This window comes from Pseudophryne corroboree (assembly GCF_028390025.1).
Source record: "Pseudophryne corroboree isolate aPseCor3 chromosome 3 unlocalized genomic scaffold, aPseCor3.hap2 SUPER_3_unloc_8, whole genome shotgun sequence".
NCBI classification, from domain to species: domain Eukaryota; kingdom Metazoa; phylum Chordata; class Amphibia; order Anura; family Myobatrachidae; genus Pseudophryne; species Pseudophryne corroboree.
Genome location: NW_026967574.1, coordinates 2,978,315 through 3,006,133, shown reverse-complemented (window position 1 = coordinate 3,006,133; position 27,819 = coordinate 2,978,315). Strand labels below are relative to the sequence as shown.

General features: G+C 46.7%; 1 protein-coding gene across 1 annotated transcript in view; it reads right to left on the bottom strand.

Annotated features, from left to right (window-relative positions):
• The window catches only part of LOC134984783 (zinc finger protein ZFP2-like), a 72,214-nt gene extending 57,930 nt beyond the window's left edge, over positions 1 to 14,284 (bottom strand). Inside the window, exon 1 of the mRNA XM_063950276.1 lies at positions 14,209 to 14,284. The gene's annotated coding sequence lies outside the window, so the exon portion shown is untranslated. The remainder of the gene's footprint in view (positions 1 to 14,208) is intronic.
• Positions 14,285 to 27,819: the final 13,535 nt, after the last annotated feature.

The window sequence follows — 27,819 nt, the reverse complement described above, 5'->3', positions numbered from 1 at the left end:
ACACCACAGGCTGCTCCCTCTAAATAATAATAATAATAATAACAACAACAACAACAACAGGACACCACAGTCCGCTCCCCCTGTATTATTATTATTATTATTATTATAACAACAACAACAGAACACCACAGGCTGCTCCCCTGTATTATTATTATTATTATTATTATTATTATTATTATAATAATAATAATAATAATAATAATAATAATAATAAGAAACCACAGGCTACTCCCCCTGAATAATAATAACAGGATACTACAGGCTGCTCCCCCTGAATAATAATAACAACAACAACAACAGGACACCACAGGCTGCTCTCCCTGTATAATAATAATAACAACAACAACAACAACAACAACAACAACAGCAACAAGACACCACAGGCTGCTCCCCCTGTATAATTATAATAATAATAAAGGACACCACAGGCTGCTCCCCATGAATAATAAAAACAGGACACTACAGGCTGCTCCCCCTGTATAATAACAATAACAACAACAACAACAACAGGACACCACTGGCTGCTCCTTCTGTATAATAATAACAACAACAACAACAACAACAACAACATGACACTACAGGCTACTCCCCTGTATAATAATAATAACAACAACAACAGGACAGAACAGGATGCTCCCCCTGTATAAAAATAATAATAATAATAATAATAATAATAATAATAAATGGACACCACAGGCTTCTACGCCTGTATACTAAGAAAAATAACAGGACACCACAGGCTGCTCCTCCTGTATAATAATAACAGGACACCAGATGCTGCTCCTCCTGTATAATAACAGGACACCACAGGATGCTCCCGCTGTCTAATAATAATAACAACAACAACAACAACAACAACAACAGGACACCACAGGCTGCTCCCCCTGCATAATAACCGGACACCACAGGCTGCTCCCCCTGAATAATAATAATAATAATAATAATAATAATAAAAGGACACCACAGGCTACTCTCCCTGTATACTAATAAAAATAACAGGACACCACAGGCTGCTCCTCCTGTATAATAACAGGACACCACATGCTGCTCCTCCTGTATAATAATAAACAGGACACCACAGGCTGCTCCCCCTGCATAAAAACCGGACACCACAGGCTGCTCCCCCTGTATAATAATAATAATAATAATAATAATAATAATATTATTATACAGGGGGAGCAGCCTGTGGTGTCCTGTTATTATTATTATTATTATTATTATTATTATTATTATACAGGGGGAGCAGCCTGTGGTGTACTGTTGTTGTTATTATTATACAGGTAGAGCAGCCTGTGGTGTCCTGTTATTATTATTATTATTATTATTAACAGGATACCACAGGCTGCTCTTCCTGTATAATAATAATAATAATAATATTATAATTATTATTATTAACAACAACAACAACAACAACAGTACACCACAGGCTGCTCCCCCTGTATAATAATAATAATAATAATAATAATAATAGGATTTTAAAACCTACCGGTAAATCCTTTTCCCCTAGTCCGTAGAGGATGCTGGGGACTCCAAAAGGACTATGGGGTATAGACGGATCCGCAGGAGCTTGGGCACACTATGAAGACACTATAAAGACTTAAACTGGGTGTGAACTGGCTCCTCCCTCTATGCCCCTCCTCCAGGCCTCAGTTAGAAAACTGTGCCCAGGAGAGACGGACATTTTGAGGAAATCATTTATAATTTAAACACAGTGAGTGTTATACCAGCTCACACCACGAACATACCGCAAGACCTGGCCTTCTACAGAACACCAGCCCACGGTATGAAAACCATACCGCCATATGCTGAGAGAATATGCAACACAACCTGTGTGTTAGCCAACCAACAATAAGAAATCACATGCCATGGCATGAACAACGTCAGCCTGACAGAGAAGAAACACCACAAAGTGCCACCAAAAACAATAGCAGCAGACACCGTACGCACTGGGACGGGCGCCCAGCATCCTCTACGGACTAGGAGAAAAGGATTTACCGGTAGGTATTAAAATCCTATTTTCTCTTACGTCCTAGAGCAGTGATTTTCAACCTTTTTTTACTCGCGGCACACCGAACAATATTTTAAAACTGCCAAGGCATACCATCAGTTCCCCACAGAAAAAAACAGAAAACACAAACATTGGCCTACACAGAAAAAACAATCATATTGCTCCCTACATAAATCCTATTGCTCCCTACATAAATCCTATTACTCTCCACATGAATTATTCACATTGTTTCCCCCATAAATCTTTATTCTCCCCACATAAATAATTTTGTTCCCCACACGAGAAAAAATAATAATAACAAATATTAGCCCCTACCGGTCACCTGTCCCTCAGTGGCGGAGGTTGTTCATAGTGGAGTGCTGCGAACACTGAGCAGCGGGCGGTCGGGCAGGTGTGGATGTGGGTGGGTAAGGAAAGCTGTGTATGCAGGCAGGAACTGGAAGATGTGTGTGCCGGTGTGTGGGCTGGCTGGGTGGTGAGAAGCGGCGGCTGTGACCTATGATATCACACCACCACGTCTTCAAGGCATATGTCACGGCCGGAGCACGACTGATCCTCTAAGAAGAGCCCAGGCCAACAGTTCACTCTGAAGGTGCAGGAAGCTGCTCTGGCTCCGCGGCACACCTTGCAACTGGTCGCAGCACACTAGTTGAAAAAGCCTGTCCTAGAGGATGCTGGGGACTCCAAAAGGACCATAGGGTCAATACCAAAGCTCCATAACAGGCGGGAGAGTGCGGACGACTCTGCAGCACCGATTGAGCAAACATGAGGTCCTCATCATCCAGGGTATCAAACTTGTAGAGCTTAGCAAAGGTGTTTGAAACCCGACCAAGTAACTGCTCGGCAAAGCTAACCCGCCTAGACAACTCGGGCAACCGCCCAAAAATAACCCATCTTCCTAGTAGAAAGGTTCTCCCCCGACTTCGGTAACGGCAATCCAGCCGTAGAACTAGCACACCGAATCGTATCACAGATCCAGCAGGAAACAGACTGCAGAGACACAGGCGCCCCAAGCACGCTGGGAGTATACCGGACAAACAGAGCCTTTGTTTCCCCAAACTGAGCCCAAATGGCGACATAAATCTTCACAGCCCTGACTATATCGAGAAAGATTGAATCAGCCAATGCTGAAGTTACCACCGGCATAGAAAAAAGGCAGGTTTTTGAAAAACCCCAAAACCCTTTCGGCATAACTACAATCTGAGTTCTCAATTCTATCCACTTGGAAGACCAAACAGGGGCTCTTGTGAGACAAAGCCGCTACTTCCGACAACCGCCTTGCGGACGCCTAAAAAGCAAAAGCATGACCACTCTCCAAGAGAAAATTTTTAACACAACCTTTAATAAAGGTTCCAATCAGTGAGACACAATAAACGCAACACCACGTCAAAAGCCCATTGTGCCGATGGGGCACAAATGGAGGTTGGATGTGCGGTACTCCTTTCACGAAAGTCTGAACTTCCGGAAAAGAGGCCAATTCTTTTTTTTTTTATTAAGAAAATTTACAAGGCCAAAATTATCATGAAATGGAGCCTAATTGTAGGCCTGCATCCACACCTGCTTGCAAAGAACGGAGAAGAATGACTCAGCTGAAAGTCTGCCGTAGGAAGCTTCTTAGATTTACACCAAGACACATATTCACGCCAAACACGGTGTTAAGGCTTCGCCGTTACTTCTTTATTAGTCTGAAGAAGTGTGGAAATGACCTCACTGGGAAAACCCGATCGGACTAGGATATTGCGTTCAACCGCTACTCCGTCAAACGCAGCTGTGATAAGTCCTAATACACAATCGGATCTTGCTGTAACAGTTTCCTCCCGTAGAGAAAGAGGACAGGGATTTTCTATGAATAAATCTTGAAGAACTGGATACCAAGCCCTCCTTGGCTATACCGGAACAATGGGTATCGCCGGAACCTCTGTTCTTCTTACGTTAATCACCTTCAGCAGAGTGAAAGCGGAGCGGACACATAAACTGACTGAAAACCCCCAAGGTGTCACGAGGCCGTCCACTGCTATAGCTTGAGTGTCCCTTGACCTGGAACCATATTCCTGTGGTCTCTCGTTGAGGCGAGACGACAACATGCCCAATTGAGGCCCTCCTCAAAGACTTGTCACTTCATTAAAACGTCTCTATGACGACACGATTTCTCCCGGATGGAGAGCGCGTCCGCAGAGGAAATCTATTTCTCCGTCGTTTACGTCCGGAACCAAGAGAGCAAATAAAACGGTTACCAGTCTTACCACCCAGCAGAAAACTACTTCAGCTTCTGCCACTGTAGCTTCGCTTCTTGTTCCGCCCTAGCGGCTCACTTAACCACTGCTGCCAAGTCGTCTGACAGAATTAACACCGGCAGCTCACAAAGAATATGTTAGTTGAAAATAGCGCTTACTTCAAGAAAGCTTATTGTAGACAAGCTTTTCAGCTTGACCTTTTCCTCTGAAAATATTTCCCATGCAAGGACTGCTCCCCAGCCTCGGAGATCCGCACACATGTACACCAGGACCTAATCGTGAATCCCGAAGCTTCATCCCTCTAGGAAGTGAGAACTGAGGGACCTTACAGGAGTGATATCCTGGCCATTAGAATTATATTCCGATGCATGTGCCGGTGACCCCCGGACCACATTCCCAACAGGTCCCGTGAAAACCACTCTGGCATTTGACCTTCTCACCGAAAAAGGCCTCTTAGGCCGCACCCAACTTCTTCATCAATGGAACAACAGATGGATTGGTACTGCAAATCTGATCCGACTAGAGTCCTCAGACCTCTTACCACAGGAAAGCACAGAACCTCAACCGTTCAGTATCTACTCTGATACCACCTCCAACATCTGCGTCGTTGGGAACATCAGCCCTTCCCTGTGTTGAAGAACAGACAGAGAGAAATAACGATTTGCACCACTCGTTACTTGACCTCGCCTCAATCAGATGAACATCTCATTACAGAATAACAATGGATCTTACTATTTAAAGAAAACCATCACACTAGCATCACTCCAGTGAAATGGCAAAGACCATCCTGGCTATCGTTCCAGGTAATCTGAATGCGTAGAACGACGCATGTAAACTTTTTTTTTTAAACCGGGACAGGAGGACAAGGCCCTGAACCTGACGCACCTCTGATATGGCGTCGCGTATTATCTCCCCTTCCAGAGGGGAAACGGTAAGATCTATTAGGAAAACAGTGAGGGAAAACAACTGTAACTATAGACAGTCCCCTTCTGGATTCTACAAGTAACTCATGGGTTCTGGTCTATTCCCGGACTAACTGAAAAGTAGTAGACGAGTCCCCACCGGAGTGGGGTCCAGGCGGGTAGACTCAGCCCATGTGGTGGATGTTTGAGAAACAGAACACAACATCCGCTTCTGCGAACCTACCAAGGCTGCAGAACACTTACCTTTCACCCTCCACTGTCTGCACAGAAAAGGAAAAAATAACGGTATCGAACTAGTTAAAGGGACTGCATCCCACAACAGAATGCGTCACCAACCGTTGTGAGGGAATCTAACTCACCAAATTAGATTTATCAGCAGTATCCGCCGAGACTGACTGAACTGAGGCCTCCCCAAACAGCGGCACACCGTCCCAGGGAAAAAACTCCAGTATCTCTCGGAGTTAGCCTCTGCCTTTCCCCGGCCACCTCCTGTATACACACTGCAGCCTGCCGCGATGTACAGAGAAGACCCAACATAAGGAAAATCCCCTATCTCTGCAGGATAATTCTATCGGATGTCCTTCTGAATATAAACACTCCCTCCTGTGCATGTAATGCAAATAAGTCCAAAGAATAGAAATAAAATATCACTTAGCTTCCTGTATACGATCCTTCGTGGCAGGACGCCGTGTCGACCAGGAGTTGACTTTCACAGTATTCTATCCGCCACGGGAAAAGAATAAACATTCGGACTCCTTGAGAGGACAGGAGACCCACTCGTCATTGTCGACCTAGAGCTTTATCAACAGAGCGACCAGCACATGAGAAAGAATACAATTACTGCAGCATTCATTATAAATCATAAGATGAATACACATGATGTAATACACATATACACACATATCCCACCTATAGATACATATTGTCACAACTGAGGGCTGATGACCGTGACTGGGAGCCTCAGTTGTAGGAACTGACGGGTACTAGAATTTAGGAGGAGCTATGGGACTCCTGGAAATGCGTATTGACAGTAGCAATGAATGCCCGAGGGCGTGACCACGACAACTGGAATTGCCTTAAGTGCTTTTATTAAATAAAAAGTCAAATAACGTGCAAAAGAATAATAGAAAGTCACAAGTGATAATTAGGTGCACAACTGGTTAAGACCAGGAACCTGGAATATGGAGGAAAGTTCTGTAAACAATAAATGAAGCTAGGGTTCGCTGGAAGATGAGAAACGAAACTGGGGTTTGTAGGTAAATGAGGAAAGAAGCTGGAGTGCGCTGGTAACTGAGGAATGAAGGATGGTTACTGAAAAGCCAAAGTTCAAATGCAGGAAACAGAGTAGACTATAGAGGGTTAATCACTGGAGAGTCAGGTTACACTGCAGAGTGTAATCACCAGGGAAGTCAGGCTGAACTGCAGAATGGAATCGCAGGAGAGAGTCTGTAGTGAAGCTTGCAGGTTGGAAACACTGAAGACAATTGAAGCACTGACCATCTTTTGGGAGCCGGGACAGGATATTTATACCTGCTGCATAGCAGGGATTGGTCTGACAATTATGACAAGGCTCCAGCATTGTCAGCACTGTGGATAGGAGGAATAATGTCATGTGACTGGAGTCTAACATGGCTGCCCCCATGAACACACACAGAAGGGGAATTAAGTACTGTGAAACATGTAGTAATGGCGGCGGAGGCCGCAACAGCAGTACTTCATGCGCCCAGACGCCACAGGGACAGGAGTGACAGCAGAGGCAGATGGATGACGTGCATCCAGAAGGGAAAATGGAGTCTCAGTACCCGGATCGTGACACATATAAGATACATATAAGCGGATTGTCCGGAACCTTCGGGACCCAAATGACATTAATGTGTTCTGAATGTGTATGACCATGTACTGAATGCCCCAGTTGTGGATCTGACAGGAAACCTTATAGTCGACAGAAAACCTAGCAATCGTCGACAGCAGGGAGTAGTAACCAGGCAAAATAACATTCTTACGACCCCGAGGGGTCAGAGGGAAGTATACATTTATCATTTTAACAACATTCCCCCACAAATACTACCATGTCTGTGCTCGAGCTACAGGCTCATGGAAGCGAATCATATTAAATACATATATATATATACATACATACATACAGGTATAAGTTAGTTACAGCATGTCAATTTACACCCAGTAATAACAGTTGGTGCCGACAGGGTCACCCACCTACTACTGTGTCTCCCATACCGTGTTACTATGAACAAGTATAGCACAACCGATCTGTTGACTCAGTATCTACAGTAACAAGCACCAAACAGGCGTCGACGATGCCGACAATGAACCCCAGAGGCGTTTGTGACAGAACATTCACACATGTCGACACAAGTGTATATCTGACAGGGAACACACAGAGTATACACAACCATGAGTACATGCCCATTTCCAAATCAAATAGTGTTATACATTCCTACATAACACTAACAGTATGTGCCCCCTTGTTTGTGCTATACACATGTGTTGGCGGGGACATTGAGGAAAAATGGCGCTGTATCTAGCTGTGAGGGCTAAGCCACGCCCCTTATCGGCGCGCGGTTGCCCGTTATATTATAACCGTAATATGCAGGCAGGGGACCATATACAGTGGCTACCCACTGTATATGTGCTCTGGAAGTAAAACATACTGCCCAGGGCCGCCCCCCCCCCCCCCCCCCCCCGCGCCCTGCACCCGATACCAGCCATTGGTGTTTGGGAGCAATGGCGCGCAGCGGGACCGATGCGATATGCTGGCGGGGGTAGCGGACACGGTGCCCGAAACCGAAGAACATCTTAAGCCAGCCTAAAAAAGAGCCTCAGTAACTTGCTGCCCAGGGCGCCCCCCCCCCCCCCCCAGCGCCCTGCACCCTGTGAGTGCGTTGGTGTGTGGGAGCACGGAGCGCAGCGCGACCTGTTACCTCCGTTACTGAAGTCTTCTGCCGTCACTGAAGTCTTCTGTTCTTCTAATACTCACCCGGCTTCTTTCTTCTGGCTTCTGTGAGGGTGACGGCGCGGCTCCGGGAACAAGCAGCTAGGCGCACCAAGTGATCGAACCCTCTGGAGCTAATGGTGTCCAGTAGCCTAAGAAGCAGAGCCCTTGAACTAAGAAGAAGTAGGTCTGACTTCTCTCCCCTCACTCCCACGCTGCAGGTAGCCTGTAGCCAGCAGGTCTCCCTGAAAATAAAAAAGCCTAACAAAAGTCTTTTTCCAGAGAAACTCAGTAGAGCTCCCCTAGTGTGTGTCCAGTCTCTCCTGGGCACAGAATCTAACTGAGGTCTGGAGGAGGGGCATAGAGGGAGGAGCCAGTTCACACCCAGTTTAAGTCTTTATAGTGTGCTCAAGCTCCTGCGGATCCGTCTATACCCCATGGTCCTTTTGGAGTCCCCAGCATCCTCTAGGACATAAGAGAAAATAATAATAATAATAATAATAATAATAATAATAACACGACACCACAGGCTCCTCCTCCTGTATAATAATAATAATAATAATAATAATAATGATGCTGCTTCCCCTGTATAATAATATTATTATTATTATTATTAATAATAATATAATAATAATAATAATAATAATAAAAGGACACCACAGGCTACTCCCCCTGAATAATAACAGGACACTACAGGCTGCTCCCCCTGTATTATAATAATAATAATAATAATAATAATAATAATAATAACAACAACAACAGGACACCACAGGTTTCTCCCGCTGTATTATAATAACAACAACATGACACTACAGGCTACTCCCCCTGTATAATAATAACGAGTTTTATGGTAAGAACTTACCTTTGTTAAAACTCTTTCTGCGAGGTACACTGGGCTCCACAAAGATAGACATAGGGGTGTAGAGTAGGATCTTGATCCGAGGCACCAACAGGCTGAAAAGATTTGACTGTTCCCAGAATGCACAGCGCTGCCTCTCTATAACTCCGCCTCCCTGCACAGGAGCCCAGTTTTTAGTTAACCAGCCCAATGCAGTAGCAGGAAAAGAGACGACAAAGGTTAGTAGCCACATACACCAAACTCGTTTTCTGCTGCGGGATACACTGGGCTCCACAAGGATAGACATAGGGGATGTCCTAAAGCAGTTCCTTATGGGAGGGGACGCACTGTAGCGGGCACAAGAACCCTGAACGTGTTCACTGAGGACCACGTAGCCGCCTTGCACAATTGTTCAAGGGTCGCACCACGGCGGGCCACCCAAGAAGGTCCAACAGACCGAGTAGAATGGGCCGTAATATGAGCAGGAGCTGACAGACCAGCCTTCACATAAGCATGTGCAATCACCATTCTAATCCATCTGGCCAAAGTTTGCTTGTGAGCAGGCCAGCCCTGTTTGTGAAATCCAAACAGCACAAAAAGAACATCAGATTTCCTAATAGAAGCAGTTCACTTCACATAGATACGGAGAGCCCATACCACATCCAAAGACCGCTATTTGGGAGACAGATCAGGAGAAACCCGTGCCGGAACCACAATCTCTTGGTTAAGGTGGAACGAAGAAAACACCTTAGGTAAATATCCGGGACGAGTCCTAAGAACCGCCCGATCACGGTGAAATATCAGTTATGGGGAACTACAAGACAGGGCACCCAAATCAGACACTCTTATAGCTGAAGCAATAGCCAGCAGAAACACCACCTTAAGGGAAAGCCCCTTAAGATCAGCTGAACCAAGAGGTTCAAAAGGAGACTCCTGTAGCGCCTCCAAAACCACTGACAAGTCCCAAGGAGCCACAGGCGGGACGTAGGGAGGTTGGATACGCAACACACCCTGAGTAAAGGTATGCACATAGGGTAAAGTTGCAATTTTTCTCTAAAACCACACCGACAAGGCAGAAATTTGAACCTCGAGGGAGGCCAGGCGCAGGCCTAAGTCCAGGCCCTGCTGAAAAAAAGCCAACAACTTGGCTATACTAAATTTGGAAGCGTCATAATCATTAGAAGTGCACCAAACAAAGTAATAATGCCAGACTCTATAGTAAACCGAGCCGAAGCCGGTTTCCGGGCCTGCAACATAGTTTGAATGATTGCCTCAGAAAACCCTTTAGCCCTTAAGACGGAAGCTTCAAGAGCCACGCCGTCAAAGACAGCCGGGCTAGGTCCTGGTAGACACAGGGGCCCTGAACGAGGAGATCTGGGTGTTGTGGAAGTAGAATTGGACGCTCTGACGATAAGCCCTGCAGGTCTGAGAACCAGTGCCATCTGGACCACGCTGGAGCTATGAGAAGCAGAATTCCTCTTTCTTGCTTGAACTTCCGAATTACCCTGGGCAGGAGTGACATCGGAGGGAACGCGTACAGCAGCCGAAACCTCCACGGCACCGCCAGCGCATCCACGAATGCTGCTTTAGGATCCCTTGTCCTTGCTCCGAAGACCGGAACCTTGTGATTGTGTCGAGACGCCATCAGATCCACGTCTGGAAGGCCCCACTTTTCCACTAGTAGTTGAAACACTTCTGGATGGAGACCCCACTCGCCGGCATGTACGTCCTGACGACTGAGAAAGTCTGCTTCCCAATTCAGGACCCCCGGAATGAATATTGCAGATATGGCCGGTATATGGCCGTTCTGCCCAATGTAGAATCCGTGAGACTTCCTTCATTGCCAAGCGGCTTCGAGTGCCGCCTTGATGATTTATGTAAGCCACTGTGGTGGCGTTGTCTGACTGAACTTGAACAGGACGGTTCTGAATTAAATGCTGGGCCAGGCTCAATGCATTGAAGACCGCCCGCAATTCCAGAATGTTGATCGAGAGGAGAGATTCCTCCTTGGTCCACCGACCCTGAAGGGAGTGTTGCTCCAGTACCGCGCCCCAACCCCTTAGCCTGGCATCTGTCGTCAACAAGACCCAGTTGGAGATCGAGAATGGACTTCCCCAGCACAATTTTTGGTCTTGGAGCCACCATAGCAGCAACAGACGGACCTCCGGAGTCAATGAGATCATGTGAGACCTGATCCAGTGAGGCAGGCCGTCCCACTTGGCTAGAATCAGCTTCTGGAGGACGTGAGAATGGAATTGAGCATACTCCACCATGTCAAATGCTGATACCATGAGGCCCAGCACCTGCATCGCCGAATGTATCGACACTTGCGGACGAGAAAGGAAGCAACGAATCCTGTCCTGAAGTTTCAGGACTTTCTCCTGAGATAAGAACAACCGCTGGTTGTGAGTGTCCAATAGCGCTCCCAGGTGCACCATGCTCTGAGCAGGGACCAGGGAGGATTTCTTCCAGTTGATGAGCCACCCATGGGCTTTTAGAAACTGGACAGTCATATCCAGATGACATAGGGTAATTTCTTGGGAATTTGCCAGGATTAACAAGTCGTCCAGATACGGCAGTATCCTGACCCCTTGACGTCGGAGTACCACCGTCATTACCGCCATAACTTTGGTGAAGACTTGCGGAGCCGTTGTTAAACCAAAAGGTAACGCCCGAAACTGGTAATGGAGGTTGCCAATCACAAACCTCAGGAATTGCTGATGTGATGCTGCTATAGGAATATGCAGGTAAGCATCCTGTTTATCCAGGGAGATCATGTAGCCCCCAGGTTCCAAGGCCAGAACTATAGAGCGAAGGGTTTCCATACGGAACTTGGAAACCGTCACAAACCTGTTCAATGCCTTGAGGTTGAGAATGGGCCGGGAGGACCCATTCGGTTTCGGGACTAGAAACAGCGGAGAATAGTATCCCCGGCACCTCTGCACAAGAGGCACCTGTACTACGACTCCTGTATCCAGGAGGGTCTGTACCACCCAATGTAGAGTGTATGCCTTTGTCTGGTCCAACGGGATGTCTGTCCAGCAAAATCGATGAGGGGGTCGGTTTTTGAAGGCTATGGCGTAACCTCGAGTGACGACTTCCCGTACCCAGGCATCTGAAGTGGTCTTCAACCATTCCTGGGTATAGCCTATAAGCCGGCCCCCCACCCTGGGATCCCCCAGGGGGAGCATCACGCGGCAGGCTTATCAGTCTTGGAAGCTGGCTGACGGGCCGCCCAGGCTCTTTTGGGCTTTGGCTTACCAGGTTTGGAAGTGCGGGCCTGCTTGTTGTACGCCTGACCTTTTGCTTTACCTGAAGGATGAAATGGGCAAAAGTAAGTACCCTTAGACTTCGAGACAGAAGAAGGAGCGGTACTTGGCAGACAGACGGTTTTGGCAGTAGCCAAGTCAGCCACAATCTTATTTAAGTCCTCCCCAAACAGAATATCTCCCTTAAAAGGCAGTACCTCCAGGGTTTTTCTAGAGTCCAGATCCACAGACCAGGATCTCAGCCACAAAATCCGGCGAGCCATGACTGATGTAGTAGAGGCCTTGGCTGCTAGGATACCGGCATCAGAAGCCGCCTCTTTGATATATCGAGAAGCTGTGACAATATATGACAAGCATTGTCTAGCATGGTCAGAGGAGATTTCAGCATCTAACTCCAAGGCCCATGCTTCAATAGCCTCTGCAGCCCATGTTGCTGCAATAGTGGGCCTTTGTGCAGCACCCATGAGGGAGTAAATAATCTTCAGACAACCCTCCACACGTTTATCCGTAGGCTCCTTTAGAGACGTGACAGTAGTGACAGGTAGAGCTGAGGAAACCACCATCCTAGCCACATGTGAGTCTACTGGAGGAGGCGTTTCCCAATTCTTAGACAGCTCTGGCGCGAGGGAATAGCGAGCCAGCATCTTCTTTTGAGGAACAAACTTCGTACCCGGGTTTTCACAGAATTCCTGATGTATATCCACACTGCTGCTGCCCTTGTAGTCTTCACTTTTTCTTCAAAAAAGCTCTTCTTTGGGCTGCCTTGAGCAGCCCCCCTGTAACGTGCCTGCTATCTGCAGAAGCAACTACAAAACTGAGCTCCTGTGCAGAGAGGCAGGAGGCGGCGCTGTGCATTCTGGGAACAGTCAAAGCTTTTCAGCCTGTTGGTGCATCGGATCAAGATCCTACTCTACACCCCTATGTCTATACTTGTGGAGCCCAGTGTACACCGCAGCAGAAAATAATAATAATAACAACAACAACAACAAGACACCACAGGATTCTCCCCCTGTATAATAATAACATGACACTACAGGCTACTCCCCCAGTATAATAATAATAATAATAATAATAAAAAGGACACCACAGGCTGCTCCCCCTGTATAATAATAAAAATAACAGGACACCAAAGGCTGCTTTTCCTGTATAAAAATAACAGGACACCACAGGATGATCCAGCTGTATAATAATAATAATAATAATAATACTAACCGCATGGACACCACTGGCTGCTCCCCCTGCATAATAACAGGACACAACAGGCTGCTCCACCTGTATAATAAAAATAACAGGACACTACAGGCTGCTCCCCCTGTATAATAACAACAACAACAACAACAACAACAACAGGACACGGTTGAGTCTATATCGGAGTGGCAGAAGGGGACTTGTGACGTACCTAGACACATCACCAGGGGGAGGAGCTACGGCCGAACAGGGTACCCTAAAAGAACGCTCGCCACACTTCGGGCTCGCTTCGCTCGCCACCTGATTACTAAATGTAATACTATCCCGCTGGCCAAGCTCCTCCCCCTTGTGTCGTGACTCCTCCCCCAGACGGAAAAGGTCACTTAGCCCACTTGATTTTAGCATCTACCAACAGGACACCACAGTCTGCTCCCCCTGTATAATAATAATAACAGAACACCACAGGCTGCTCGTCCTGTATAATAATAATAACAGGACACCACAGGCTGCTCCTCCTGTATAATAATAATAACAGAACACCACAGGCTGCTCGTCCTGTATAATAATAATAATAATAATAATAATAATAACTGGACACCACAGGCTGCTCCTCCTGTATAATAACAATAACAGGACACCACAGGTTGCTCCCTCCGTATAATAATAATAATAACAGGACACCACAGGCTGCTCCCCCTGTATAGTAATAATAACAGGACACCACAGGCTGCTCCTCCTGTGTAATAATAATAATAGGACACCACATGCTGCTCCCCCTGTATAGTAAGACGCCATTACCTGATCTCCACGGACACTGGGAGGCTGCAGCAGTCGATGAAAACTCACTTCCTGTATGTGGAACGCACAGTACGGAAGTAAGTTGGAACGCACAGGCAGGAAGTAGGGCATGATTGGCAAAGGCGGCTTTCTAGTTACTGGCCCCTCCCCTACTACACCCCGCCCATAGCCCCGCCCTTTGCAATGAGTATTACAATACATGTACTCAGTGCAGGAGGCCGGCGGCCATTTTCTTGTAGACCAGTCCGGCAGCAGCAATAGGTTCCCTGGCAGTGTAGTGACGTCAGAAGCGGCGGCCATTTTCCCTGGTCTGAGCTCCGCCTTCCTTCTATCATTCCCACAAGGCAGCAGGAGCAGAGAGCAGCCATTGCTGTGTCTGGCAGTAGGTAATGATATTATTATTATTATTATTATTCTATAGGCTGAGCAGCTCTGGTGTCAGGTTCTGTACTACAGGGGGAGCAGCCTCTGGTGCCTTGTTATAGTGCAGCTGGAGCAGCCTCTGGTGCTGCATTATCCCTGTACAGGTGGCTGACACTCTAGTGTCCTATTACCGTAATACAGGTGGCGCAGACCCCGCCGTTACCGTAATACAGGTGGCGCAGACCCCGCCGTTACCGTAATACAGGTGGTGCAGACCCCGCCGTTACCGTAATACAGGTGGCGCAGACCCCGCCGTTACCGTAATACAGGTGGCGCAGACCCCGCCGTTACCGTAATACAGGTGGCGCAGACCCCGGTGTTACCGTAATACAGGTGGCGCAGACCCCGCCGTTACCGTAATACAGGTGGCGCAGACCCCGCCGTTACCGTAATTCTATACACCTGACATTACAGGTGTTCTGTCCTTTGTCATTGTGCTGTACAGGGGGAGCGGCCTGTGTTGTCATAATATACAGGAGGAGCAGCCTGTGTTGTCATAGTATACAGGAGGAGCAGCCTGTGTTGTCATAGTATACAGGGGTAGCATCCTGTGCTGTCATAATAGACAGGAGGAGCAGCCAGTGGTGTCCTATTATTATTATTATTATTATTATTATGCAGGGGGAGCAGCCAGTGGCATCCAGTTATTATTGTACAGGAGGAGCAGCCTGTGGTGTCCTGTTATTATAATACAAGGGAAGCATTATTTTTATTATTATACAGGGGGAGTAGCCTGTGGTGTGCAGTTGTTGTTGTTAATAATATTATTATTATTATTATTATACAGGTGAGCAGCCTGTGGTGTCCTGTTATTATTATTATTATTATTATTATTATACAGGAGGAGCAGCCTTTGTTGTCCTATTATTATTATAAAGAAGGAGTAGCTAGTGATGTCCACTTATTATTATTATACAGGGACAGCTGCATGTGGTGTCCTGTCATTATTATTATACAGGGGAAGCAGGCTGTGGTGTCCTGTTATTATCAGTATACAGTGGGAGCAGCCTGTGGTGTCCTGTTGTTGTTGTTATTGTTGTTATTATTATACAGAAGGGAGCAGCCTGTTCTGTCCTATTATTACTTTTATTATTATTATTATTATTATTTTGCAGAGGGAGCAGCCTGTGGTGTCATTTTATTATTACTATAAAGGGAGAGCAGAATGAGGTGTCCTGTTGTTATTAGTATTATACAGAGGGAGCAGGTTTTTGTGTATGGGTATTATTATACAGGGACAGCAGCTTGTGTCCTGGTATTATTATTATTCATTGGGAGTGGTGGTGATGTCACAGTGACATCACTTATATCTATATTAATAATACAGACATGACGAGATGTGAGGGGGGTCTGGGAGTGTCACAGTGAAATCACATATAGCTATAGTAATAATACAGGGACATGACTGGGGAGGTGAGGGGTTCTGGGAGCGTCACAGTGACATCACTTTTATCTATAGTAATAATACAGGGACATGACTTGGGAGGTGAGGGGATCTGGGAGTGTTACAGGGACATCACTTATATCTATAGTAATAATACAGGGACATGACTGGGGAGGTGAGGGGATCTGGGAGTGTCACAGTGAAATCACGAATATCTATAGTAATAATACAGGGACATGACTGGTGAGGGGATGTTGGAAGGACACAATGATTTCACTTATATCTACAGTAATAATACAGTGACATGACTGGGGAGATGAGGGGGTCTGGGAACATCACAGTTACATCACTTATATCTATAGTAATAATACAAGGACATGACTGGGAAGGTGAGGGGATCTGGGATTGTCACAGTGAAATCCCGAATATCTATAGTAATAATACAGGGACATGACTGGGGAGGTGAGAGGATCTGGGAGTGTCAGAGTGACATCACATTTCTTTTTCATCCACTAGGGGGCTCTGGTGTACTCTTGGGATATGGACGTTGCGATAGCAGGGATAGGCACATTTAAATATTTAAATGTGTAACCCACCTTCCCCTCCATACTCCCAAGATGCCTCAGTGTTTTTTGTGTCCTTCACCAGGGAAGGTTGCATCCTGGAGTAATTTCTGGGTTTACTATTAATTTTTCGAAAGATTTTTTCTTTCATCAATCACACTTCCCAGCTTATTAAGAAGCGTGGGTCCGGGAGTGTGTGCTGCTATTGTGCAGCAAAGGCTTGTTGGTGCTTAGACAGAGAAGACCCGCTATAGACCTTCATCAGCGGTAGCTGATTCAGCCATGGCTGCAGGAGCTGGACGGAGCTTAGAGAGAAGACCCGTTGGAGTCTCCACATTACACTGAGGTAAGGAGCGGGCGGTCAGCTTATGCCGCTCCATTGGGCCAGCTTGTTGCTGTGATAGTGGGGTAGTCAGATCCTTCTGCCGCCCCTCCGTGTGCGGGGAACGTGTTTTGCATGAGCTGCTTACTAAGGTATAGCTTTACTGGCTCAATCTCCCCCGCTTCCCGGCTCCCACCAGCGGTCAGACACATACTGCCACTGGGCACCTGTGTCTCTCCGCACCTGCCCGCTCCCCGGCACCCGGCAGCGCAGCTCCAAACAGCACTGCCGCTTGCCTCTACAATCTGCCCCTCTAGACAACTGGGAAGCGTCTTCCAGCAGAGGTCAAATAATGCTGCCGCTGGGCACCTGTCAGGCTACATCTCGTGGCTCCCAGCAGTGGACATATCACACTGCCGTTGCTGGGCACCCATCACATCTACCCCGCTCTCCAGCTTCCACAAGCGCACAGACCACGGTGGGTAGCTGCTGCTTCTGCAGGGCACCGTCACTCAGAGCCGGTGCTTGGTATATAATGCGGGGGGGGGGGGGGGGCATGGAAGAAGCTAGGCGCGGATTACTGCTTTAAGCATTGGGGGAGGTCATGGTGGTCCATAGTTCAGCGGTTCCCCTAAATATAAGGGATGGTGGCCAGGGCTATAAGGGACAGAACATGCTATTAAGCATATGTTATTAGTGCTTTTGGGGGTGCATAGGTTTTACATCTAGGGTATAGTCAGTTGTCTATAGGGTATAGTCAGTTCACACAAATGTTACACACCTACTTCCTGCTTCTTCCTACAGCAATATGTCCGTCCTACAACACACGGCCACTGGAGGGAGCAGGGGTGTTTAGTAGGTGGCACAGTGACCATCATAGATTTCCTCTATAACACAGTGTGGTGCACACGGTATTATAGACACTACAGTTATTTTCACTGAGTTGTGCGGACGTTGTCTCACTGTATTATTGTCTGTCTGTCTGCATGACAATATGAGAAACAGCAGCTTGTCTGTGATAACGGAGAGAATGCCTGATTTGCAGTCAGAGTTGTCCACTGCACAAAAAGACCGTGAGGCGGCTAAGTCTGATTCACGGGTAATACCGTGTGAGCAGCCAATGTGGGCTCAGGATGTTTCTAGAACTTTGCTGGGTTACAAAGTCCATGTATAGTTCAGTTTCTAAGAATGGTCATCGTTTGTCTCATAATCACATTCTGACGATTCAGTGCCACATCTGATATCTCAGCATTGGGTCAGGGGTCAGATAGTGAGGTCACTAATAGCCCGAGCTATGATGATCTCATTAGAGCGGTACGCCAGCTGCTAGGTTGCACTGAAACATAGGAGGTTTTATTGCTAGCAGACTATGGGTGACTGTGTGTTTTTCTTATTCATATCTCTTACTAAGCAGTTAATAGAAGCATGGCTAAATCCAGTTAAACACTTTTCTGGGACAACACGATTTCTGTCTAAATATCTTTTCCCACAGGCTATGACAACTAAATCACCATCGGTGGAGTCTTCAGTTTCTAAACTTTCACTAAAATTGACTATTCCAGTCCCAGGTGCAGCTACGCTTAAAGACCCCTCGGAGAGTAAGCTGGAGGCCATGCTAAAGTCCATGTATACAGCAACAGGGGTGATGCTTACACCTGTTTGAGTTGGAGTTTGGGTTAACAAGGCTGTAGTTGCATGGGCGAAACAGCTCAGGTTAGGCCTACAACAGGGTTTTCCCTCAGACCAGCTTATATTTCTTACCGATCACATTTGTGAATTGGTTGAGTATTTAGGTACGGCCTCGTTGGATGTCGGACAAGTTTGTTCTCGGCTTGTGGCCCGACAGCCGCTGTGGTTGCGTTCTTGACAGGCCGAGGCAGAGTCAAAATGAGGAATAGGGGCGTTCCCTTCTACTGGTGTTATCTGGTCCTGAATAGGACAAATGGAACTCTCAGTCAACGGGAAAGGAAATACTCTGACCAGCGTTCAAATCTTTTAGACCTCAGTCCTTTTTTTTAGATAAGAATAATTTATTGTCACTGTACATGGACATTACATACAGTTCATGTCATATACACAGAAGGGAAGAAGCGATTCCTTAACATAGTGGTACAACATCTTAAGCACCTCTAACGTCTCCCCGATGGCAAGAGGGAAAAAACACATTACAGGGATGACCCCAATCTTCAATCATATTTGTTGCCTTTGACAGATTCCTCGCGGTGAGTACATCCGCCAACCTAGGCAAGGGTTGGCCGATGATCCTCTCTGCGGATTTAATCACTCTTTCCAAGGCAACAAGATCCGAACACTTGGCATTACCATACTACACCGTGATCGCGTAGGTCAGCAAGCTCTCAATAACACAGCGATTAAAGTTAACAAGAGATGATTGCTGCAGACCTGCTACTCGGAGCTTTCGTAAGAAAAAAAGATGCTACTGAGCCTTCCCGACCACAGACGTGATATGCAAGGACCATGATAAATCCTCTGTGAACTTAATCCCCAAAAATGTCACATCGGTAACCCTTTCCGCCTCCGCACCATTCAAAAACAGCGGAAAGATGCTAATTTTTTTAGATTTCCTAAAGTCTATCACAACCTCCTTGGTTTTCTTACTGTTTAATAACAGGTTGTTTTTAACCCCCCACTCAGCGAGTCTTCTGTCACGTCTAGCAAGGTTTGAGAATCCAGCAGCTGAGACTTGCCCAAGGAAGTGGTTGTCTGCAGATGAATAAGACGAGGGGGTTGGATGTAGTTCCTTCTCATGGGACAAGGGGAAATGAGGAACGTAGGTGGTGCTAAGAGTCAGTAAGTTGTAGTTCTTGAGAATGAGGCTGAAGTAGGGAACTGTGGCTTGTGGACGATGACTAAAAGACGTAGTTGTAGACAAAGAACTGCGGGTTGTGGTTTGAAAGACGAGACTGTAGATAATGAACTGTGGAACTGAATAGTAATAAAAGACGTGGCTAGAGACAAAGAACTGTGGACTGTTGATTGAAAGACGAGGTTGTAGATAATGAACTGTGGAACTGTGGACGGTAGTTTAAAGACGTGGCTGGAGACAAAGATCTGCGGACTGTGGCTTGAAAGATGAGGCAGAAAGACAGAGGCCGTCCATGCCCAAAGGGTTTAACTGGACCGGGTTTTTCTGGAGCGCATCCACAGGCAGCAGTAGGTTAGGAACGGCAGGGCTGCAGCAGCAACTGAGAACCGGCTAAGCAGGGTTAGGAGAAACCAGAATACGGCAAGAATTCTGGGAGCACAGGGTTAAAGCACCTACAACAGGGTTGTAACTTGAAGCACTGGCCTCCCTGTCATAAACCAGCCCCCTTTTATAAGGAGAACTCTCCCTGGATTGGCTGGAAGGAAACAGGAAGCCAAACTATGCCTCAGACTTGGTCTCCAACATGGCGGCGCCCAATAATGCAGACATCTTTGCATAGCCACACAGCTCACTGCCCCTTGTCTCCTAGCAACATTCCGGAAAGAGAGACCCGCTGCAGCGACATCCCGCTGCCATGAGCGAACCCCCTCACGCCGCTGCCCACGGACCCGCTGCGGCAGCCCTCCTCGGCTGCTGCCTATGAAGCCAGCCCCACGGCCCCAGCACACGAGTAAGACCTCGGGCGCTGACAGAACCCCCCCATTTGCGGGTGGACTCCGGACACCTATATGGTTTAGCTGGAAACTTGGCATGAAATGTCCGAAGAAGTCTTGAAGCATGGACATCTTCTGCTCCTACCCAAGACCTTTCCTCAAGTCCATATCCTTTCCAATCAACAAGGTACTGGGTGCGACCATATCGTCTGCGGGAGTCGAAGATCTTGTGAATCTCAAATTCGTCTCTTTGTGCTGATGGGATCTTGGGAGATTTAGGTAGAGCAGCTCTAAATCGATTGAGTACCAATGGTTTTAAAATAGAAATATGAAACGCATTAGGGATTCTTAAAAGCGGAGGCAACTTCACCTTGTAAGCCACAGGATTTAATACTTTTTCAATTGGGTAGGGCCCAATAAATCTGGGAGCAAACTTTTTAGTAGGAATGTTCGACCTTAGGTTATGTGTGGAAACCCAAACCCGATCTCCCACCTTAAGACTTTTTACAGCTTTTTGCTTCAGATCTGCATAGGTCTTATACCTCTTGGATGTATTAAGCAGGGCCTTGTGGAGATTTTGGATGATAACCATAATTTATGAAGAATGGAGAAGATTTTGTAGCAGAATGATAGAGATTGTTATGAGCAAATTCTGCAAATGGGAGAAAGTCCAGCCAGTTGTCTTGAGAGGAGGACATGAATAAACGTAGAAATGTCTCCAGGTCCTGGTTCACTCTCTCTGTTTGACCATCTGTTTGGGGATGATATCCTGAGGAGAAATTTAATTTCACACCGAGAGCAGAACATAGGGACCTCCAAAACTTGGCCACAAACTGAGGACCTCTATCAGATATGATTTCCTGCGGTAGACCATAGAGTCGGAAAATCTCTACTATGAATAATTTTGCCAACTGGGATGCTGATGGAAGACTAGCCAGGGGAACGAAGTGTGCCATTTTAGAGAACCGGTCAACTATGACCCACACGGTATTTCGTCTGCCAGACCATTAGTAATAAAGTCCATAGAAATATGCGTTCATGGTCTTTGTGGTACAGGTAACGGATGGAGTAACCCAGCTGGAGGACCTTTGGGACTTTTATGTTGGGCACACTTCGGACAAGCAGCCACGAATTCCTGAACATCAGTTCTGAGATGAGGCCACCAGTAGGAGCACTGAATAAATTTGAACGTTTTATGACCGCCCGCATGGCCCATGAAGGAGAAGTGAGCCCATGTAAGAAGTTTCTTGCGAAGATTTTGGTGCGACGAATATTTTCCCAGGATGAGGAAGTGGAGAAGTATTAGTTGTTGAGAAAGAGGTGGACTCCAAGATAAATTGCTCTTTTGAACGATCAGAGGGTTCTTCAGAACTTAGGGAACGAGATAACGCATCTGCTTTTTTGTTGAGGGAACCTGGTCGGTAACTAAGTTTAAAGTTAAAACGGGTAAAGAAGAGTGCCCATCTTGTTTGGCGTGGGTTCAAACATAGAGCAGATTGTAGATATAGGAGGTTCTTGTGATCTATGGTTACTGAGATTGGATGCTGAGCTCCCTCCAACAAATACCTCCACTCCTCGAAGGCTAACTTAATTGCTAGTAATTCTTGTTTCCCAATAGCGTAGTTCTGTTCAGCGGGAGAAAATCTTCGCGAGAAGAATGCACAGGGATGGACCTTCTTGTCCTCGAAGAGCTGGGACAATACTGCTCCTACTCCTACAGTGGAGGCATCAACCTCCACCAGGAATGGACGGCTGAGATCGGGTTGTCGAAGGACAGGGGCAGTCATGAAGGCTTCCTTTAAAGACAAAAAGTTTTCTAAAGCCTCCGGAGACCACTTGACCTGTTCTGCACCTTTCCTGGTTAATGCGGTAATGGGAGCTATGACAGAAGAATAATTCTGAATAAATCTTCGGTAGAAGTTAGCAAATCACAGAAAACGTTGAACCCCCTTAAGGGTAGCTGGAAGCGACCAATCCTGAATCGCCTGCACTTTAGCGGGGTCCATCGGTAACTTCTGTCCTGAGAGGATGTAACCGAGGAATGGAATTGTGGGTACTTCGAAGGTGCACTCCTCTAATTTACAGAATAATTGATTCCTCTGTAAACGAGTTAGAACCTCTTTGACTTGTTCTCGATGGGTCTTCAGATCCCTGGAAAAGATGAGGATGTCATCTAAATATACCACCAAGCAGTCATAGAGGAGATCTCTGAAAATTTTGTTAACGAATTCTTGAAAGATGTCTGGGGCATTACACAGGCTGAAAGGCATTACCAGGTATTCGTAATGCCCGTCGTGGGTATTAAATGCCGTCTTCCATTCGTCACCTGAGCGAATACGTATAAGATTGTAGGCCCCCCGTAAGTCCAATTTGGCGTAAACAGCTCCTTTAACACAGTCGAATAGTTCTGGAATTAGAGGCAACGGATATCTGTTCTTAATTGTTATGTCGTTGAGACCTCTATAGTCAATAAAGGGGCGCAGATCCCCATCCTTCTTCTTGACAAAAAATACCCCGGCCAGAGAGGTGGAAGACCTGATGAACCCTTTATCCAAATTCTCCCGGATATACTTCGACATGGCCTGTGTCTCAGGGAGTGAGAGAGGATAGGTTCGACCTCGGGGAAAAGTTTTGCCTGGTACCAGATCAATGGGACAATCCCAAGTGCAATGCGGAGGCAAGGTGTCCACCCCATGCTTACTGAAAACATCTTGAAAGGCCTGGTATTCCACAGGAAGGCTGGGAGAACAGAGGGGTCTTACTGAGGGCAAACAATTCTGGAAGCAGTTTCATCCCCAAGAGAGAACATCCATGGTCTGCCAGTGTATGTGGGGATTGTGTTTTATTAACCACGGAAATCCTAGGATCAGTTCGTGAGAGGCTTAAGGAATTACAAGAAAATAGATATTTTCTGAATGAAGAACTCGACCTAAAACTTGAGAGGGATAGAACGAAAGGATATGATTCCCTCAGTAATATGACTTCCATCCACCAAAGTAATTGAAATGGTACGATCCAAACGGACAGTTGGTATTCCTGATCATTTAACCAGAGCTGAGGTAATGAAGCTTTCAGCAGCTCCGGAGTCAAGTAGTGCAGGGATGAGTAGAGAGGAAGAAGGGAGCTCCAGGTGAGTTAACAAGACAGACTCTTTCTTGGCAAGTAATTCCGAGAATTCTCCTAGCTTGACCTCTCCAGCACAGGCTAGGAGCGGGCGTTTCCTGGTCGTTGACTGCAGGATTTAAGGAAATGATCTGACGCACCACAATACAGGCATAGGTTCCCTTGTCGCCGTCTCTGACGTTCTTCGTTGGAGAGACGGGAACGATTGATCTGCATGGGTTGTTCGGTAGTTGGTGATGATGATCTTGGCGGAAGAACGACTCGAGGCTTAGGATGATCAGACCGCGATCTCTCAATACAGCGTTCTCTGTACCTCAGGTCTAATTTATTACATAAGGAAATCAATTTATCCAACTTATCTGGAACGTCCTGAGTTGCAGGTCATCTTTGATCTTTTCGGAGAGACCGCTCCAGAAAGCTGCAACGAGAGCCTCCTCATTCCAGTTCAGTTCTGAGGAGAGAGTACGAAACTGGATCATGTGCTGACTAACCGTACATGTGCCCTGACGCAGGCGCAGGATCTCTAATGAGGCGGCAGAAGTCCTGCCCGGTTCATCGAAGATTCTTCTAAAGGTTGCTACGAACTCTGAATAGTTAGACAGGATGGGATCTGTCTTCTCCCACAAAGGTTAGACCCATTCCAATGCTTGCCCAGTAAGCAAAGAAATTATATAGGCTACCTTGGTTCGTGCTGATGGAAAGTTGGCCGACTGTAGTTCGAGCTGGATTTCGCACTGGTTGAGAAACCCACGGCATTGTTTTGGATTCTCATTGAACTTACTGGGTGATGGCAAATGTAACCGTGGAAGTGATACTGGTACAGACAGAAGCGGGACCGGAGGTGCTAATGTGGGAGCAGCCGTCGATACTTGAGGGGCCGTCATGGCAACACAGAGAGAATCGAGACGTTCGGACACATTCTGCATGAACTGCACATTTTGAGATTGTGTGGCCTCCTGCTTACTAAAGCGAGACCAGATATCTGCAGTTCTATCCCCTACTGAGGCCTGATCACCCTTCGTATTTATTGGGCCAATGCTTACTGTCACGTTTAGCAAGGTTTGAGAATCCGGCGCCTGAGACTTGCCCAAGGAAGTGGTTGCCTGCAGATGAATAAGAGGGGGTTGGATGTAGTTCCTTCTCATGGGACAAGGGGAAATGAGGAACGTAGGCGGGGCTAAGACTCAGTGAGTTGTAGTTCTTGAGAATGAGGCTGAAGTAGGGAATTGTGGCTTGTGGACGATGACTTAAAAACTTAGTTGTAGACAAAGAACTGCGGGTTGTGGTTTGAAAGATGAGACTGTAGATAATGAACTGTGGAACTTTGGTGATAAAAGATGTGGCTGGAGACAAAGAACGGTGGACTGTGACTTGAAAGACGAGCTTGTAGATAATGAACTGTGGATAGTGGTTCAAAGCCGTAGCTGGAGACAAAGATCTGCGGACTGTGGCTTGAAAGATGAGTCAGAAAGACAGAGGCCGTCCGTGCCCAAAGGATTTAACTGGACTGGCTTTTCCTGGAGCGCTTCCACAGGCAGCAGTAGGTTAGGAACGGCAGGGCTGCAGCATCAACTGAGAACCGGCTAAGCAGGGTTAGGAGAAACCAGAACACAGCAAGAATTCTGGGAGCACAGGGCTAAAGCACCTACAACAGGGTTGTAACTTGAAGCACTGGCCTCCCTGTCATAAACCAGCCCCCTTTTGTAAGGAGAACTCTCCCTGGATTGGCTGGAAGGAAACAGGAAGCCAAGCTGTGCCTCAGACTTGGTCTCCAACATGGTGTTGACCAGTAATGCAGACATCTCTGCATAACCTCACAGCTCACTGCCCCATGTCTCCTAGCAACATATCGGCAAGAGAGACCCACTGCAGCGGCGTCCCGCCGCCACGAGCGAACCCCCTCACCGCCGCTACCACTGCCCACGGACCTGGTGCGGCAGCCCTCCTCTGCTGCTGCCCACAAGCCACCTATGAAGCCGGCCCCAGCACATGGGTAAGACCTCGGGCGCTGACTTCTTCTCACTTCCTCTCTTTCACCACTCTCATCTCCACCGGTTATCAAACCCACCAGAATGGTATCATCCACAAACTTAATCACAGAGATTGTCTCCAAATTAGACTCACAGTCAGAGGTTTACAGGGAATATAAGAAGGGACTTAAAACACACCGCTGCGGAACTCCTACACTTAACACCAGTTCAGAAGACAGGTCAGAGCCCAGTCAAGAAATCCAACAGCCAATGACATATGGCCGCATCATATCCGATCCGCAAAAGCTTTTTTACTAACACCGCCGGCACTACCGTGTTAAAGGCGGAACTATAATCCACAAATAACAATCTAGCATAGGTGTCTCTATTTTCAAGATGACAAAGTACTCTACTAAGCACCATAAGAGCTGCGTCCTCAGTTGATCTGTTCGACCGATAGGCAAACTGATTAGGGTCAAATCCCAATGGATGGACCAAAACAATTCTCTCAAAACATTTCATAATCAATGAAGTGAGAGCAATCGGCCTATAGTCGTTCAGACCAATGACCGACGCAGACTTAGGAATTGGAACAATTATTGAAGTTTTGAAGCACCGTGGAACAGTGCATTGACTCAGGGAAAAGTTTTAAATCTTTGTAAAAATGCCTGCCAACTGCTCAGCACATGCCCCTAATACTCTGCCTGAAATACAATCCGGGCCAGGAGCCTTCCTTACGTTCGTTCTGGTGACACAATCCCTAACCTCAACTTCAGTCAGGGTCAAAAAACTATCTGAATGGAATCTAAAAGAGTTACCTGTAGAAGAGTCAACCTCTTCAAAACGTGCATAAAAGTGATTTAGCTCAGCAGACGAAGGACCGCCCATCCTGACAGAAGTAGAACTTTTATAATCAGAGATGTATTTAATTCCTCTCCACATCGTTCTTGCATCACCCGATTCTTTAAAATGGTTTTCAATCTTACTCGAGTAAGCTTCCTTAGCAAGACGAATACCCTTTTTTAAATTAAACCGGGAAATCATATAAGCTAATTTGTCTTTTACTCTAAACGCCCTATCCCTAGCTCTCAATAAGGTACGAACCTCACTGTTCATCCAAGGTTTGTCATTTGGGAAGGTACAAGCTAACTTCCTCTTAGTAACACTTTCTATGCAACAATTACTATACAATGACACCATTGATGCCCAACGATCGTTATCAACACCTAAATCCCCAGTAGCCTCCTCAATAAACTGATCCCAATCAATACACTCAAAGCAACCCTGCAAACTTAATAAAGGTCCCTCTGGCCAGACCTCAACTTCCTTAGTAATTGGTTGATCCCTCCCTAATACCGACAAATACTTGGGAATTAACCAGAGTGATGAGTGATCGGACTGCTCAACGTGACGACACAAAAGACATTTGTATGCATGCTCAACATTAGGGGTGGGGTGGGCTAGAGGAACAACCATGCAGAGGGACGTGGTTTTCAACAAACCACAAACCGTCGTCAGGACACAAAGGCCGTTGACAAGCCAGTGGCATGACGTGCTCCCAGCCCATCTTGGCTCTTCAGTTGTGGGAGCACACCTTCAGACGTTTCACTTCGCGTGGTTTCAGACATCACAGACGGGTGGATCGGCAATTTTGTTTTCAAAGGTTTCAAAATTTAGTTTGATTGTCTACCACCGATGCGGACGGGTCTGCCTGTGTCAGCAAACAAGTGAGCAGGTCTGCAGGCCACTATTCAGTCTCTCGTACATTCAGCAGTTTTGGTTCAGGTTTCAGTACACCAACAAGGTTTTATTCCAATCTTTTTGTAGTGCCAAAGCCGGATGGCTCGGTCACACCGATATGGAACCTAAGGGGGTTCAATCGGTACGTCACTTACTACACATTCAAGATGGAATCCCTACGGTCAGTGATTGCAGGTTTAGGACCACAGCAATTCATGATTTTGCGGGATCTCAAGGATGCATACTTACACATTCCAATTTGGCCACCGCATCAGGCGTACTTAAGTTTGCAGTTCAACAAGCGCCTCGGTATTCACAAAGATGATGTCTGTGATGATAGTTCATCTCAGATCCCTGGGAGTGATAATCGTTCCATACTTAGATGACCTTCTCATCAAGGCTTCATCTCAACAAATACTTCATAAACATGCCTTACTGTTGTACAGTCTACTAGTTCAGTACGGATGGATTGTCAACTTTAAAAAA